The sequence below is a fragment of the Anomaloglossus baeobatrachus genome, chromosome 2, assembly GCF_048569485.1.
Source record: "Anomaloglossus baeobatrachus isolate aAnoBae1 chromosome 2, aAnoBae1.hap1, whole genome shotgun sequence".
NCBI classification, from domain to species: domain Eukaryota; kingdom Metazoa; phylum Chordata; class Amphibia; order Anura; family Aromobatidae; genus Anomaloglossus; species Anomaloglossus baeobatrachus.
Window position 1 is genome coordinate 253,074,825 of NC_134354.1, and position 16,769 is coordinate 253,091,593.

Below are 16,769 nucleotides of genomic sequence, written 5' to 3' on the forward strand. Positions count from 1 at the left end.
TCTAAATATATATGTGGCATTACAGAACTAAACGCTTACATAGCATATGTGACCTAATGACCATCCTGCGAACGGTGAGCAGGCATATGTACGTGAGGAGAAAACCCCAATAACCCACAGCTCCCATAAGTGGTACTAATAGACCCTAGGAACAAAGACACAGGCCCGCAACAATGAGATCATGGGTCAGAAAAAATGCATAATAGCATGAGAAGGTCAAATACAAGATGGCCAAGAGAAGAAACACAAGGGTATCAATAATAAGTCACCATGTCCCCATAAAGGGCAAGGAACCGCTCAGAATGGGTGACCCCACGCGTATCGCCGCCAGAGCGGATTCATCAGGGATGTTTAAAGTTTTGGAAATCTTTTGTAACCAAATCCAGCTTTAAACTTCTCCACAACAGTATCACGGATCTGCCTGTTGTGTTCCTTGGTCTTCATGATGCTATCTGCTCTTTAAACAGAACCCAGACTATCACAAAGCAGGTGAATTTATACGGAGACTTGATTACACATAGGTGGCTTATATTTATCATCCTCAGTCATTTAGGACAACATTGGCTCATTCAGAGATCCTCAATGAACTTCTGGAGTGAGTTTGCTGCAGAAAGTAAAGGGGATGAATAATATTGCACGCCCCAATTTACAGTTATTTTGTTTTTACAAAAATTTAAAATAAGCAATAAATATCATTCACCTCAATTGTGTCCCACTTGTTGTTGATTCTTCACTATAAAATTCATTTTTTTTATCTTTATGTTTGAAGCCTGAAATGTGGGAAAAGGTTGAAAAATTCAAGGGGCCGAATACTTTCGCAAGGCACTGTGTGTATGTACAGTGCCTACAAGTAGTATTCAACCCCCTGCAGATTTAGCAGGTTTACACATTCGGAATTAACTTGGCATTGTGACATTTGGACTGTAGATCAGCCTGGAAGTGTGAAATGCACTGCAGCAAAAAAGAATGTTATTTCTTTTTTTTTTTTAAATTGTGAAAAGTTTATTCAGAGGGTCATTTATTATTCAACCCCTCAAACCACAAGAATTCTGTTTGGTTCCCCTAAAGTATTAAGAAGTATTTCAGGCACAAAGAACAATGAGCTTCACATGTTTGGATTAACTATCTCTTTTTCCAGCCTTTTCTGACTAATTAAGACCCTCCCCAAACTTGTCAACAGCACTCATACTTGGTCAACATGGGAAAGACAAAGGAGCATTCCAAGGCCATCAGAGACAAGATTGTGGAGGGTCACAAGGCTGGCAAGGGGTACAAAACCCTTTCCAAGGAGTTGGGCCTACCTGTCCTCCACTGTTGGGAGCATCATTCGGAAGTGGAAGGCTTATGGAACTACTGTTAGCCTTCCACGGCCTGGACAGCCTTTGAAAGTTTCCTCCCGTGCCGAGGCCAGGCTTGTCCGAAGAGTCAAGGCTAACCCAAGGACAACAAGGAAGGAGCTCCGGAAGATCTTATGGCAGTGGGGACATTGGTTTCAGTCAATACCATAAGTACATACTCCACCGCAATAGTCTCCGTTCCAGACGAGCCCGTAAGGTACCTTTACTTTCAAAGCGTCATGTCAAGGCTCGTCTACAGTTTGCTCATGATCACTTGGAGGACTCTGAGACAGACTGGTTCAAGGTTCTCTGGTCTGATGAGACCAAGATCGAGATCTTTGGTGCCAACCACACACGTGACGTTTGGAGACTGGATGGCACTGCATACGACCCCAAGAATACCATCCCTACAGTCAAGCATGGTGGTGGCAGCATCATGCTGTGGGGCTGTTTCTCAGCCAAGGGGCCTGGCCATCTGGTCCGCATCCATGGGAAGATGGATAGCATGGCCTACCTGTGTCACGCTCCCCGGGTCCTCACCCCCGTTCCCCGGCTCACCTGCCACGCTCTCCGCTCCCCAGTCACCGGATTCCGTCCGTCCCAGGGCTCCGGGCCCCCGATCCCGGCGCCCGACAGCTTCCCTGGACCTGGCCGGCTCCCCTGCGTCCTCCTCGCAGCCTCCTTCCCTGGCTTCTGGCACCCGGGCGGCGCGCATGCGCATTAGGGCGCGCGCGCGGTCACTGACCCTTTCTTAAAGGGCCAGCGTCCATTAACAGGAAATGAGGTTGCACAGGTACAGGGTATATAAGGGGTCATTGTCCAAGGGGGCGGGGCCTGATCTTCGTGTTCCCTGAGCTAGGAGTCAGGTCTCCTGGTGTTACTGTGCTCGTACTCACCTATCTCTCTTTGTAGAGCCGTGCCTGCTTCGCCATCCAGTCTGCCGTGTCCTGATCCCCGCACGCTGTCCGTCTGCCATCTGACAGTCCGTACCATCCCGGATCCCTGCGGTGACCCGTCATCTTGCTCCAGAGGTTCCGGACCCCGCCTGATATCACCTCGGCCTCCGAACCTGAGCTACGTCACCAAGACCACCTTCTGTGACTCCGTGGTCCCTGGGACTCCTCCGCTGCCTTCACTTGCACGGACTGTTCTACTGCCCATCAGTGCTTCAGCTGCCGGACTCCCTACCACCATCTCAGAGAGTTCGGTCCAGTGGATCCACCTCCTGGGTCTGCCCGACCGCCCGGCCGTGACAGTAAGATCAGGCCATGGATCCCGCTGCAGCACTATTGGCCCTGCAAGAGGAACTCCAACGCCAGCGTGAAGTCCAGACCCGCATGCTGCAATTTATGACCTCCGTGGACACCCGCCTGTACACGTTACAAGCATCCATGACGCCTGCGGCACCCAGGTCCTCCAATGGACAATCCACGGCTCCCGCACCAGTGGCAGCCTCGTCGGGTGCTTCCCAACTCCGGTTGGCTTCACCACCTCGTTATTCTGGAGATCCCAAGACCTGCAGGGGCTTCATCAACCAATGTTCCCTTCATTTCACGCAGCTGCCACATCTATTCGCCTCCGACCAAGCCAAGGTCGCCTTTATAATGTCCCACCTAGAGGGCGAGGCACTGGCGTGGATGAACCCCTTGTGGGAGAAGGAGGACCCTGTGACCAAGAACCTTCGAGAGTTCCTGCAGGCCTTTCGCAGTACCTTTGACGAGCCGGGACGCGCCTCTGCGTCTGCTTCATCACTTCTCCGCCTACGTCAAGGAACACTGACGGTGGGCCAATACGCCATCCGTTTCCGCACTTTGGCTTCTGAACTCGGGTGGAATAATGAGGCCCTGACAGCCGCCTTCTGGGAGGGACTCTCGAGTCGCATCAAAGATGAGTTGGCGGGTCGTGACTTGCCCTCCACCCTAGATGCCCTGATTGCCCTGGCTACTCGAGTGGACATTCGTTTTCAGGAGCGCTCTAAAGAGCTGTCTCGTGAGAGACGACCGGTACGGCATTCCTCACCTCCCCAGAAGCCCTCCGCACCTCAGTCATCAACAGCTGGGATTCCCGTCCACGAGCCCATGCAGATTGACCGAGTACGACAGTCTGAACAGCGTCGAGCAGAGCGGCTCGCCAAGGGCCTCTGCTTTTACTGCGGAGAGGGCACACACCTGCTACGCGCCTGTCCAGAGAGGCCGGGAAACTCCAAAGCCTAGGGTTGGTAGGAGAGGCCACCCTAGGTGCTGGGACTCTCTCAGACCCGGTTATGTGGACTGTGCAAGTGTCAACGGGAGAGACACGGTTCACGGCTGAGGCATACCTCGATTCCGGGGCAGCAGGCAATTTCATTCAGCAGGCCACGGTGGACAAGTACCAGCTGCCTGTTACTCCACTTGACAAACCCCTCGTGATAGCCTCTGTGGATGGGAGACCCCTCTCTGATACCATCTCCTGGGTCACCAGACCGGTCGAACTACGTATCGGTGCCCTGCACACCGAGAACATCTCTCTCTACGTCCTTCCACACATGTCCCATCAAATCCTGCTGGGACTTCCCTGGTTGCGGAAACACGAACCCTCAGTCAGCTGGGGTACTGGCGAAATCACCCGATGGGGCCCTTCTTGTCATGAGAAGTGTCTGAAGTCCATACCACACATCCGACGACCTCCGGTTCCAGAGAACCTACCGGAACTGCCCTCGGCCTATTGGTCCTTCGCAGACGTTTTCGACAAGAAGGAGTCTGAGGTACTTCCGCCACACCGTCCCTACGATTGTGCCATCGACCTGCTCCCAGGAACAACACCACCTCGAGGACGGATATATCCGTTGTCCCCAGCCGAAACCAGGGCCATGTCTACCTACATCACAGAGAGCCTGGCTAAGGGATTCATCCGGAGATCCTCCTCTCCTGCGGGAGCGGGCTTCTTCTTCGTTAAGAAGAAAGAGGGTGACCTACGCCCCTGCATCGACTACCGGGGTCTGAATCAGATCACCGTAAAGAACAAGTACCCTCTGCCGCTCATCCCCGAATTGTTCGACCGGCTCAGAGGAGCCCGTGTGTTCACCAAACTGGATCTTCGGGGTGCTTACAACCTAGTTCGTATCCGCTCTGGGGACGAATGGAAGACCGCGTTTAATACTCGCGATGGGCACTATGAATTCTGCGTGATGCCCTTCGGCCTATGTAATGCACCAGCAGTCTTCCAAGAATTGGTGAACGACATCTTCCGGGACCTCCTCTACGTCTGTGTAGTAGTGTATCTGGATGACATCCTTATCTACTCTCCGGACCTCCAGACCCACAGAGAGAACGTCCAGCTGGTCCTACAACGACTGAGAGAGAATCGTCTATACGCCAAATACGAGAAGTGTGTCTTTGAGCAGTCTTCTCTCCCTTTCCTGGGATACATCATCTCGGGTACTGGACTGCAAATGGATCCTAAGAAGGTGTCCTCCATACTCAACTGGCCTCCCCCTTCTGGACTAAAGGCAATCCAACGGTTCCTGGGATTTGCCAACTACTACCGCCAGTTCATCCCTCACTTCTCTGCCCTGACTGCTCCTCTCTCCGCTTTGACCAAAAAGGAGGCTAATCCAAAGGACTGGTCACCTGCGGCCGACGCCGCGTTTTGCTCACTGAAGCGAGCATTTGCCTCCGCTCCTGTACTCCACCGTCCGGAGTTAAACCGCCAGTTCACCTTGGAGGTGGATGCCTCCTCCTCGGGAGCCGGAGCAGTGCTCATGCAAAAGTCCTCCTCCGGGAAGATGGTTACATGCGGTTTCTTCTCCAAGAGCTTCTCTGCACCTGAACGTAATTACACCATCGGTGACCGAGAACTATTGGCGGTCAAACTGGCTCTGGAGGAATGGCGCTACCTCCTGGAAGGAGCAGTGTACCCCGTGATTATCTACACGGACCACAAGAACCTGGAATACCTACGGTCCGCTCAGCGACTGAACCCACGGCAAGCCAGGTGGTCCTTATTCTTTGCCAGGTTCGACTTCCAGCTCCATTTCCGACCCGCAGACAAGAATGTACGTGCGGATGCCTTGTCTAGGTCTTTCATGCCCATGGAGCAGGAGGAAGAGACTACCCAGCCTATCATCCCTCCTAGCAAGATTATTCCGGTGGCTCCTGTCACCCTGGCCCAGATACCGCCCGGAAAGACCTATGTCTCTGAGACTGACAGGCAAAAGGTGTTACACTGGGGTCATGCCTCGAAAACAGCCGGTCATGCAGGCCAGAAGAGAACATGGGGTGCGATTGTACGCCATTATTGGTGGCCATCCCTTCGCACGGACGTCGCTGCTTTTGTCTCTGCCTGCTCCTCTTGTGCCAGGAACAAGACGCCCAAACACCTGCCCTATGGCCGTCTTCTGCCTCTGCCGATACCCACAATTCCGTGGCAACACATAGCGATGGATTTTATTACGGACTTGCCATTATCCTCTGGACACACAGTCATATGGGTCGTGGTGGACCGGTTCTCCAAAATGGCTCACTTCGTCCCTATGGCTGGACTGCCCTCTGCTCAGGAACTCGCGGAAGCCTATATACATCACATCTTCCGCTTGCATGGTTTCCCATCCCACATCGTGTCCGACCGAGGAACTCAGTTTACCTCCCGCTTCTGGAGGGCGCTCTGCAAACATCTGGGTGTGACTCTGGACTTTTCTTCTGCTTACCATCCTCAGTCTAATGGCCAAGTGGAGAGGGTCAATCAAATCTTGACCTCCTTCTTACGTCACTACGTCAACGCCCATCACGACGACTGGTCCACGCTTCTACCTTGGGCTGAATTCTCACATAACCACCACATCAGTGAGTCGTCCTCCAAATCTCCCTTCCATGTAGTTTACGGACTTCAACCCTCCGTCCCGTTGCCTATATCCCCTTCATCGGATGTTCCGGCTGCTGATTCTGCAGTTCGTGACTTTGCTACCATTTGGGACTCTGTCAAAGCGTCCCTTGGGCGCGCTTCCCAGCGGATGAAGAAACACGCTGACAAGAGACGTCTGGATCCTCCGTGTTTCTCTCCTGGTGACCTGGTCTGGCTTGCTTCCCAGTACATCCGATTGAAGATACCTTCCTACAAGCTGGGTCCTCGCTACATCGGGCCGTTTAAGGTCCTCAGCAAGATCAATGAGGTATCCTACAAGCTACAGCTCCCGGCCACGATGAGGATACCCAACTCCTTCCACGTCTCTCTGCTCAAGCCGGTTGTCCTTGGTCCCTTCTCCGCTGCTGCCAGTCCGGCCCCTCCTCCTATTGCCGATGATGACATCTATGCGGTAAGGGATATCGTGGCCATGAAGACCGTACGAGGTCGACAGTTCTTCCTGGTGGACTGGGAAGGGTATGGTCCTGAGGATAGGTCTTGGGAGCCCAGGGAGAACGTGGGCACTCCTCTTATCCGTGCCTTCATGTCCCGGTTGCGGGGAGGGGGGCGTGGGGGGGGGGGGTACTGTCACGCTCCCCGGGTCCTCACCCCCGTTCCCCGGCTCACCTGCCACGCTCTCCGCTCCCCAGTCACCGGATTCCGTCCGTCCCAGGGCTCCGGGCCCCCGATCCCGGCGCCCGACAGCTTCCCTGGACCTGGCCGGCTCCCCTGCGTCCTCCTCGCAGCCTCCTTCCCTGGCTTCTGGCACCCGGGCGGCGCGCACGCGCATTAGGGCGCGCGCGCGGTCACTGACCCTTTCTTAAAGGGCCAGCGTCCATTAACAGGAAATGAGGTTGCACAGGTACAGGGTATATAAGGGGTCATTGTCCAAGGGGGCGGGGCCTGATCTTCGTGTTCCCTGAGCTAGGAGTCAGGTCTCCTGGTGTTACTGTGCTCGTACTCACCTATCTCTCTTTGTAGAGCCGTGCCTGCTTCGCCATCCAGTCTGCCGTGTCCTGATCCCCGCACGCTGTCCGTCTGCCATCTGACAGTCCGTACCATCCCGGATCCCTGCGGTGACCCGTCATCTTGCTCCAGAGGTTCCGGACCCCGCCTGATATCACCTCGGCCTCCGAACCTGAGCTACGTCACCAAGACCACCTTCTGTGACTCCGTGGTCCCTGGGACTCCTCCGCTGCCTTCACTTGCACGGACTGTTCTACTGCCCATCAGTGCTTCAGCTGCCGGACTCCCTACCACCATCTCAGAGAGTTCGGTCCAGTGGATCCACCTCCTGGGTCTGCCCGACCGCCCGGCCGTGACAACCTGGAGATTTTGGCCAAGAACCTCCGCTCCTCCATCAAGGATCTTAAGATGGGTCGTCATTTCATCTTCCAACAAGACAACGACCCAAAGCACACAGCCAAGAAAACCAAGGCCTAGTTCAAGAGGGAAAAAAATCAAGGTGTTGCAGTGGCCTAGTCAGTCTCCTGACCTTAACCTAATTGAAAACTTGTGGAAGGAGCTCAAGATTAAAGTCCACATGAGACACCCAAAGAACCTAGATAACTTGGAGAAGATCTGCATGGAGAAGTGGGCCAAGATAACTCCAGAGACCTGTGCCGGCCTGATCAGGTCTTATAAAAGATGATTATTAGCTGTAATTGCAAACAAGGGTTATTCCACAAAATATTAAACCTAGGGGTTGAATAATAATTGACCCACACTTTTATGTTGAAAATTTATTAAAATTTAACTGAGCGACATAACTTGCTGGTTTGTAAGATTTATGCATCTGTTAATAAATCCTGCTCTTGTTTGAAGTTTGCAGGCTCTAACTTATTTGCATCTTATCAAACCTGCTAAATCTGCAGGGGGTTGAATACTACTTGTAGGCACTGTATATATATATATATTATGAGGCCCACAGCTCCCTATATATAGTATGTGGCCCGACAGCTCAATAAATATAGTATGAGGCCCCACAGCTCCCTATATACTGTATAGTGTGAGGTCAAACAGCTCCCTATATTGTATATAGTATGAAGCCCCACAGCTCTCTATATATAGTATGCGGCCCCACAGCTCACTACGGTATATTGTATATAGTATGAGGCCCCACAGATCCCTATATATAGTATGAAGCCCCCACAGCTCCCTATATATAGTATGAGGCCCCATAGCTCCCTATATTGTATATAGTATGAGGCCCCCCAGCTCCCAATATAAGGTATAGTATGAGGTCCCACAGCTCCCTATATTGTATATAGAATGAAGCCCCACAGCTCCCTATATATAGTATGAGGCCCCACAGCTCCCTATATTGTATATAGTATGAGGCCCCACAGATCCCTATATATAGTATGAGGCCCCACAGCTCCCTATATATAGTATGAGGCCCCACAGCTCCCTATATTGTATATAGTATGATGCCCCACAGCTCCCTATATTGTATGTAGTATGAGGCCCCACAGATCTCTATATATAGTATGAAGCCCCACAGCTCCCTATATTGTATATAGAATGAAGCCCCACAGCTCCCTATATATAGTATGAGGCCCCACAGCTCCCTATAATGTATATAGTATGAGGCCCCACAGATCCCTATATATAGTATGAAGCCCCACAGCTCCCTATATTGTATATAAAATGAAGAAAAAACAAAAAGCCAGCACCAAATGTGCACTTCAGCACTAAACATTCCAAACTGTACTTATTATAAAAATTTTGAGATTTTTGGCAAAAAATTGCAATTTCTTGAGCTGCCTCGCCAAGTCACGGCAAATCTCATTAGAGGCAGTCCTACACTAAAATATTTTTATAAAATGTGCCATACGGCCTCACATATGAATAGTAGAACTGCTCTCAGCAGCACTCACCTGGTCTATTTCAATCCCGTACCCATGACTGAGTCATGGCTGTGGGCGGGACAGGTCCAAGCAAATGCTGCATGAAGTAAATAGCCTGTGGACAAAGCCTGATGACTCAATGTGAACAGTCACCAACCGCCAAAATCTAGACAGATGGAATACATCCCAAATTGGGGTGCATAGCAAGGTGGAGGTCAACCACCGACCAATTCAATGAAGAAAAAACAAAAAGCCAGCACCAAATGTGCACTTCAGCACTAAACATTCCAAACTGTACTTATTATAAAAATTTTGAGATTTTTGGCAAAAAAATTGCAATTTCTTGAGCTGCCTCGCCACGTCACGGCAAATCTCATTAGAGGCAGTCCTACACTAAAATATTTTTATAAAATGTGCCATACGGCCTCACATATGAATAGTAGAACTGCTCTCAGCAGCACTCACCTGGTCTATTTCAATCCCGTACCCATGACTGAGTCATGGCTGTGGGCGGGACAGGTCCAAGCAAATGCTGCATGAAGTAAATAGCCTGTGGACAAAGCCTGATGACTCAATGTGAACAGTCACCAACCGCCAAAATCTAGACAGATGGAATACATCCCAAATTGGGGTGCATAGCAAGGTGGAGGTCAACCACCGACCAATTCAATGAAGAAAAAACAAAAAGCCAGCACCAAATGTGCACTTCAGCACTAAACATTCCAAACTGTACTTATTATAAAAATTTTGAGATTTTTGGCAAAAAAATTGCAATTTCTTGAGCTGCCTCGCCACGTCACGGCAAATCTCATTAGAGGCAGTCCTACACTAAAATATTTTTATAAAATGTGCCATACGGCCTCACATATGAATAGTAGAACTGCTCTCAGCAGCACTCACCTGGTCTATTTCAATCCCGTACCCATGACTGAGTCATGGCTGTGGGCGGGACAGGTCCAAGCAAATGCTGCATGAAGTAAATAGCCTGTGGACAAAGCCTGATGACTCAATGTGAACAGTCACCAACCGCCAAAATCTAGACAGATGGAATACATCCCAAATTGGGGTGCATAGCAAGGTGGAGGTCAACCACCGACCAATTCAATGAAGAAAAAACAAAAAGCCAGCACCAAATGTGCACTTCAGCACTAAACATTCCAAACTGTACTTATTATAAAAATTTTGAGATTTTTGGCAAAAAATTGCAATTTCTTGAGCTGCCTCGCCACGTCACGGCAAATCTCATTAGAGGCAGTCCTACACTAAAATATTTTTATAAAATGTGCCATACGGCCTCACATATGAATAGTAGAACTGCTCTCAGCAGCAATCACCTGGTCTATTTCAATCCCGTACCCATGACTGAGTCATGGCTGTGGGCGGGACAGGTCCAAGCAAATGCTGCATGAAGTAAATAGCCTGTGGACAAAGCCTGATGACTCAATGTGAACAGTCACCAACCGCCAAAATCTAGACAGATGGAATACATCCCAAATTGGGGTGCATAGCAAGGTGGAGGTCAACCACCGACCAATTCAATGAAGAAAAAACAAAAAGCCAGCACCAAATGTGCACTTCAGCACTAAACATTCCAAACTGTACTTATTATAAAAATTTTGAGATTTTTGGCAAAAAATTGCAATTTCTTGAGCTGCCTCGCCACGTCACGGCAAATCTCATTAGAGGCAGTCCTACACTAAAATATTTTTATAAAATGTGCCATACGGCCTCACATATGAATAGTAGAACTGCTCTCAGCAGCACTCACCTGGTCTATTTCAATCCCGTACCCATGACTGAGTCATGGCTGTGGGCGGGACAGGTCCAAGCAAATGCTGCATGAAGTAAATAGCCTGTGGACAAAGCCTGATGACTCAATGTGAACAGTCACCAACCGCCAAAATCTAGACAGATGGAATACATCCCAAATTGGGGTGCATAGCAAGGTGGAGGTCAACCACCGACCAATTCAATGAAGAAAAAACAAAAAGCCAGCACCAAATGTGCACTTCAGCACTAAACATTCCAAACTGTACTTATTATAAAAATTTTGAGATTTTTGGCAAAAAAAATTGCAATTTCTTGAGCTGCCTCGCCACGTCACGGCAAATCTCATTAGAGGCAGTCCTACACTAAAATATTTTTATAAAATGTGCCATACGGCCTCACATATGAATAGTAGAACTGCTCTCAGCAGCACTCACCTGGTCTATTTCAATCCCGTACCCATGACTGAGTCATGGCTGTGGGCGGGACAGGTCCAAGCAAATGCTGCATGAAGTAAATAGCCTGTGGACAAAGCCTGATGACTCAATGTGAACAGTCACCAACCGCCAAAATCTAGACAGATGGAATACATCCCAAATTGGGGTGCATAGCAAGGTGGAGGTCAACCACCGACCAATTCAATGAAGAAAAAACAAAAAGCCAGCACCAAATGTGCACTTCAGCACTAAACATTCCAAACTGTACTTATTATAAAAATTTTGAGATTTTTGGCAAAAAATTGCAATTTCTTGAGCTGCCTCGCCACGTCACGGCAAATCTCATTAGAGGCAGTCCTACACTAAAATATTTTTATAAAATGTGCCATACGGCCTCACATATGAATAGTAGAACTGCTCTCAGCAGCACTCACCTGGTCTATTTCAATCCCGTACCCATGACTGAGTCATGGCTGTGGGCGGGACAGGTCCAAGCAAATGCTGCATGAAGTAAATAGCCTGTGGACAAAGCCTGATGACTCAATGTGAACAGTCACCAACCGCCAAAATCTAGACAGATGGAATACATCCCAAATTGGGGTGCATAGCAAGGTGGAGGTCAACCACCGACCAATTCAATGAAGAAAAAACAAAAAGCCAGCACCAAATGTGCACTTCAGCACTAAACATTCCAAACTGTACTTATTATAAAAATTTTGAGATTTTTGGCAAAAAATTGCAATTTCTTGAGCTGCCTCGCCACATCACGGCAAATCTCATTAGAGGCAGTCCTACACTAAAATATTTTTAGTGGCGAGGCAGCTCAAGAAATTGCAATTTTTTGCCAAAAATCTCAAAATTTTTATAATAAGTACAGTTTGGAATGTTTAGTGCTGAAGTGCACATTTGGTGCTGGCTTTTTGTTTTTTCTTCATTGAATTGGTTGGTGGTTGACCTCCACCTTGCTATGCACCCCAATTTGGGATGTATTCCATCTGTCTAGATTTTGGCGGTTGGTGACTGTTCACATTAAGTCATCAGGCTTTGTCCACAGGCTATTTACTTCATGCAGCATTTGCTTGGACCTGTCCCGCCCACAGCCATGACTCAGTCATGGGTACGGGATTGAAATAGACCAGGTGAGTGCTGCTGAGAGCAGTTCTACTATTCATATGTGAGGCCGTATGGCACATTTTATAAAAATATTTTAGTGTAGGACTGCCTCAAATGAGATTTGCCGTGACGTGGCGAGGCAGCTCAAGAAATTGCAATTTTTTGCCAAAAATCTCAAAATTTTTATAATAAGTACAGTTTGGAATGTTTAGTGCTGAAGTGCACATTTGGTGCTGGCTTTTTGTTTTTTCTTCATTGAATTGGTTGGTGGTTGACCTCCACCTTGCTATGCACCCCAATTTGGGATGTATTCCATCTGTCTAGATTTTGGCGGTTGGTGACTGTTCACATTAAGTCATCAGGCTTTGTCCACAGGCTATTTACTTCATGCAGCATTTGCTTGGACCTGTCCCGCCCACAGCCATGACTCAGTCATGGGTACGGGATTGAAATAGACCAGGTGAGTGCTGCTGAGAGCAGTTCTACTATTCATATGTGAGGCCGTATGGCACATTTTATAAAAATATTTTAGTGTAGGACTGCCTCAAATGAGATTTGCCGTGACGTGGCGAGGCAGCTCAAGAAATTGCAATTTTTTGCCAAAAATCTCAAAATTTTTATAATAAGTACAGTTTGGAATGTTTAGTGCTGAAGTGCACATTTGGTGCTGGCTTTTTGTTTTTTCTTCATTGAATTGGTTGGTGGTTGACCTCCACCTTGCTATGCACCCCAATTTGGGATGTATTCCATCTGTCTAGATTTTGGCGGTTGGTGACTGTTCACATTAAATCATCAGGCTTTGTCCACAGGCTATTTACTTCATGCAGCATTTGCTTGGACCTGTCCCGCCCACAGCCATGACTCAGTCATGGGTACGGGATTGAAATAGACCAGGTGAGTGCTGCTGAGAGCAGTTCTACTATTCATATGTGAGGCCGTATGGCACATTTTATAAAAATATTTTAGTGTAGGACTGCCTCAAATGAGATTTGCCGTGACGTGGCGAGGCAGCTCAAGAAATTGCAATTTTTTGCCAAAAATCTCAAAATTTTTATAATAAGTACAGTTTGGAATGTTTAGTGCTGAAGTGCACATTTGGTGCTGGCTTTTTGTTTTTTCTTCATTGAATTGGTTGGTGGTTGACCTCCACCTTGCTATGCACCCCAATTTGGGATGTATTCCATCTGTCTAGATTTTGGCGGTTGGTGACTGTTCACATTAAGTCATCAGGCTTTGTCCACAGGCTATTTACTTCATGCAGCATTTGCTTGGACCTGTCCCGCCCACAGCCATGACTCAGTCATGGGTACGGGATTGAAATAGACCAGGTGAGTGCTGCTGAGAGCAGTTCTACTATTCATATGTGAGGCCGTATGGCACATTTTATAAAAATATTTTAGTGTAGGACTGCCTCAAATGAGATTTGCCGTGACGTGGCGAGGCAGCTCAAGAAATTGCAATTTTTTGCCAAAAATCTCAAAATTTTTATAATAAGTACAGTTTGGAATGTTTAGTGCTGAAGTGCACATTTGGTGCTGGCTTTTTGTTTTTTCTTCATTGAATTGGTTGGTGGTTGACCTCCACCTTGCTATGCACCCCAATTTGGGATGTATTCCATCTGTCTAGATTTTGGCGGTTGGTGACTGTTCACATTAAGTCATCAGGCTTTGTCCACAGGCTATTTACTTCATGCAGCATTTGCTTGGACCTGTCCCGCCCACAGCCATGACTCAGTCATGGGTACGGGATTGAAATAGACCAGGTGAGTGCTGCTGAGAGCAGTTCTACTATTCATATGTGAGGCCGTATGGCACATTTTATAAAAATATTCTAGTGTAGGACTGCCTCAAATGAGATTTGCCGTGACGTGGCGAGGCAGCTCAAGAAATTGCAATTTTTTGCCAAAAATCTCAAAAATTTTTATAATAAGTACAGTTTGGAATGTTTAGTGCTGAAGTGCACATTTGGTGCTGGCTTTTTGTTTTTTCTTCATTGAATTGGTTGGTGGTTGACCTCCACCTTGCTATGCACACCAATTTGGGATGTATTCCATCTGTCTAGATTTTGGCGGTTGGTGACTGTTCACATTAAGTCATCAGGCTTTGTCCACAGGCTATTTACTTCATGCAGCATTTGCTTGGACCTGTCCCGCCCACAGCCATGACTCAGTCATGGGTACGGGATTGAAATAGACCAGGTGAGTGCTGCTGAGAGCAGTTCTACTATTCATATGTGAGGCCGTATGGCACATTTTATAAAAATATTTTAGTGTAGGACTGCCTCAAATGAGATTTGCCGTGACGTGGCGAGGCAGCTCAAGAAATTGCAATTTTTTGCCAAAAATCTCAAAATTTTTATAATAAGTACAGTTTGGAATGTTTAGTGCTGAAGTGCACATTTGGTGCTGGCTTTTTGTTTTTTCTATATTGTATATAGTATGAGGCCCCACAGCTCCCTATATATAGTATGTGGCCCCACATCTCAATATATATAGTATGAGGCCCCACAGCTCTCTATATATAGTATGAGGCTCCACAGCTCCCTATATATAGTATGAAGCCCCCACAGCTCCCTATATATAGTATGAAGCCCCACAGCTCCCTATATATAGTATGAGGCCCCACAGCTCCCTATATATAGTATGAAGCCCCACAGCTCCCTATACTGTATATAGTATGAGGCCCCACAACTCCCTATATATAGTATGATGGACCCACTGCTTCCTATATATCGTATGATGGACCCACTGCTTCCTATATATAGTATGAGGCCCCACAGCTCCCTATATATAGTATGAGGCCCCACAGCTCCCTATATATAGTATGAGGCCCCACAGCTCCCTATATATAGTATGATGGACCCACTGCTTCCTATATATAGTATGAGGCCCCACAGCTCCCTATATTGTATATAGTATGAGGCCCCACATCTCAATATATATAGTATGTGGCCCCACATCTCAATATATATAGTATGAGGCCCCACAGCTCTCTATATATAGTATGAGGCTCCACAGCTCCCTATATATAGTATGAAGCCCCCACAGCTCCCTATATATAGTATCAAGCCCCACAGCTCCCTATATATAGTATGAGGCCCCACAGCTCCCTATATATAGTATGAAGCCCCACAGCTCCCTATACTGTATATAGTATGAGGCCCCACAACTCCCTATATATAGTATGATGGACCCACTGCTTCCTATATATCGTATGAGGCCCCACAGCTCCCTATATTGTATATAGTATGAGGCCCTACAGCTCCCTATACTGTATATAGTATGAAGCCCCCACAGCTCCCTATATATAGTATCAAGCCCCACAGCTCTCTATATATAGTATGAGGCCCCACAGCTCCCTATATATAGTATGAAGCCCCACAGCTCCCTATACTGTATATAGTATGAGGCCCCACAACTCCCTATATATAGTATGATGGACCCACTGCTTCCTATATATCGTATGAGGCCCCACAGCTCCCTATATTGTATATAGTATGAGGCCCTACAGCTCCCTATACTGTATATAGTATGAAGCCCCACAGCTCCCTATATATAGTATGTGGCTCCACAGCTCCCTATATATAGTATGAGGCCCCACAGCTCCCTATATATATTATGAGGCCCCACAGCTCCCTATATATAGTATGATGGACCCACTGCTTCCTATATATAGTATGAGGCCCCACAGCTCCCTATATTGTATATAGTATGAGGCCCTACAGCTCCCTATACTGTATATAGTATGAGGGCCCACAGCTCCCTATATATAGTATAAAGCGCCACAGCTCCCTATACTGTATATAGTATGAGGCCCCACAACTCCCTATATATAGTATGTGGCTCCACAGCTCCCTATATATAGTATGAGGCCCCACAGCTCCCTATACTGCATATAGTATGAGGCCCCACAACTCCCTATATCTAGTATGTGGCTCCACAGCTCCCTATATATAGTATGAGGCCCCACAGTTCCCTATATATAGTATGAGGCCCCACAGCTCCCTATATATAGTATGATGGACCCACTGCTTTCTATATATATTGTGATGGTCCCACAGCCCGCGTATATATTACATTATGTCCCCCACAGACCCCTGTATATAGTATGAGGCCCCACAGCTCCCTATACTGTATATAGTATGAGGCCCCACAGCTCCCTATATATAGTATGATGGACCAACTGCTTCCTATATATAATATGAGGCCCCACAGCTCCCTATACTGTATATAGTATGAGGCCCCACAGCTCCCTATATATAGTATGAAGCCCCACAGCTCCCTATACTGTATATAGTATGAGGCCCCACAACTCCCTATATATAGTATGTGGCTCCACAGCTCCCTATATATAGTATGAGGCCCCACAGCTCCCTATACTGCATATAGT